General features: G+C 50.5%; 1 pseudogene; it reads right to left on the bottom strand.

Annotated features, from left to right (window-relative positions):
• LOC101778536 overlaps positions 1-600 on the bottom strand; it is a 6,220-nt pseudogene extending 5,620 nt beyond the window's left edge.
• Positions 601-2,453: the final 1,853 nt, after the last annotated feature.

Below are 2,453 nucleotides of genomic sequence, written 5' to 3'. Positions count from 1 at the left end.
CCACCATATGGTCCCATATCCTCTAGCTTGACCATATCCAGAACCAGAACCAGATCCACTTCCTGACCCACCATTTTGCCCACCGCCACCACCTCCACCTTGACCACCACCCTGGGCATACGATCCCTCCACCATAGGACCCATAACCACCGGTTTGGGGCGGATCCAGAACCAGAACCAGAGCCATAGCCAGCCCCACCATTTTGCCCACCGCCTCCGCCTCCGCCTTGTCCGCCTCCCTGAGCATATGCTCCACCATTAGACCCATACCCGCCAACCTGACTGTAGCCAGAACCAGAGCCTGAACCATATCCAGATCCTCCATTCTGCCCCCCTCCACCACCTCCACCCCCACCGCCTCCACTAGCATATGATCCCCCAGAAGATCCGCCTGCCTGGCCATACCCAGAACCAGAACCAGATCCATATCCTGATCCCGAACCATCCCCAGACCCACCACCTCCTCCACCACCACCTCCACCCCCAGCACTCACATATCGAGAAACCCTAGCAGCATTGGAGAGGCCAATGCTGAGGAGGACAATGAAGCCAAGTGCTGCGAACTTTGTTCTAGCCATTTGTGAGCTACTACCAAGCTTAGTGAACTTGAAGGATGTGATGAGTTGGAAGTGAAGGCTGCTTGGTTATTTATAGAGCTGAAGGCCTTGCCCAGCTAAAGCCCAGGATGGCACTTGCTCACAAATTTATTTCAGAAATATAAAGAGTTTGCCTAGGAAAGAAAACGACGGGTAGGTACCCCACGACTTTTAGGATGATCCTCAACAAGCACTTATTTTTCTCGGTAGGCTTGACTGCAGTACGCGTGTGAATTGTGTTGACAACGCGGCAAGTATGAATGCCACGTACGCTTTGACCATGCATGCATGACAGTCGGCAGCGAGTGTAGCGCGAGTCAGGAAAGCGAGAGTTGGCACTAGTTGCACCTCGCAAGTGGTTTGGTTACAATACACCGTCTGGCGTAATTTGCCACCTGAGGTAGTAGCTACTTTCCGTGACAGACAAACTTTAACTTTTTGAACGAACAGTTAATCTTTCAGCTGCTTCTAGTTTACACACTTAGTCGGCACTATAACCAGTAATTAAGTAGGTGTATCATACTGTATGGTAGCTAAATTTACATAGTATATAGTAATTATATGAGTACTCGCAGAGCTAGCTAGCTTGCAATATCAAGGTATGAAAATTTGTTGTTAGATGCAGATAATTCTCTTGTGCCGCAGCCAGTACTTGACTGAAACCAGCAGTTTTGAATTTGAGGTCTCTCTTCCATCCATCGTTGACAAAGATACAACATGCTAGTGTGTACCAGTACTAGAATATGCAAACGCGTCCCAAGCAGCTGTGTTTGGCAATCTGTGACTCGGACGTGTGTGCAGTTCATCGATCAGACAAAACAAAATCCATCGGTTTGAGTTTGGCTCCATATCACGGTCGTTGACTACATTGTCCGTGTGCCAAATGAAGGGAGACTTTGAGCACAAGCGAGACAGCTACACATGAATACGCTACCACCACAAGTACTGTTGCAACTGGATAGCACGGAGTTCGAGATGGATAGCATGGCGAAAGGCGGCAAAAGATTTTTTTTTTCATGGAAGAATCTCATACTGCCGGTATATACAGGCTGTTCATTCACTTCGTCAAACGCGGTGCGCGGCCACACGGGTTTGCTATATATACTTTCGGTCGGCGGCAGCCATCAAAGCGAGCTCGACGACGTCGTCGATCGTGACAAGGCGTGCTGAGCTTCCATATTTTGCCAACGTCGGCGGTGGCCTTTGCGCTCTGTGTGCGATGAAGTTTGCAAGGTAATTACTGGTGAAGTAGCAGCGATGATCGAACCGTATACTGAATGATACTCTGCAAGCGGTCGCGGCCGCGGACGACTCGAGTTACGTGTGAAGCCCACGCATACTTGGGCCGCACGTCGGCCATCAGCTGGTTACCCACTTGCGCCGCGTATCTCTCTCCTCCATCGGGACACCACAAGGGGCGTGGATCGTATATGGCTTCCGGCTTCCAATATTTGAGAATTGAGATCCCTACCGTGATATTATTATCCATTGGATCTCCTCAAACCTTAACCTCAGCCTCTGCACCACCCCGTCACAGCCCACCCGCCGCCGCCAACCCCCGCCATGCCTGGGAGCGCCGGCAGGCTCACCGAGCGTCACCGGCTGCAGGGCTCCGCGCACCAGCCGAGCACGCCGCCACGCCTGGGTGCGTCGGCCGAGCGTGCCACGCGCCGCCAGCAGCTGCCCACGTGCACTGCTGTCTCCACACACCGCCTTTACCGTAGTTGGAGAAGAAGATTATTTTTTTAAATGTTGAATCGAATGTTGAAGTAGGAGATGAAAGATGTTGAAAGTAGTTATTTTTTCAAAATATATTGAATGTATTATTTCCAAATGTTAATTTATTTCTCAGAAAAT

This window comes from Setaria italica, chromosome IX (genome assembly GCF_000263155.2).
Source record: "Setaria italica strain Yugu1 chromosome IX, Setaria_italica_v2.0, whole genome shotgun sequence".
Lineage (NCBI taxonomy): Eukaryota > Viridiplantae > Streptophyta > Magnoliopsida > Poales > Poaceae > Setaria > Setaria italica.
This window is presented reverse-complemented; position numbering and strand designations above follow the sequence as displayed.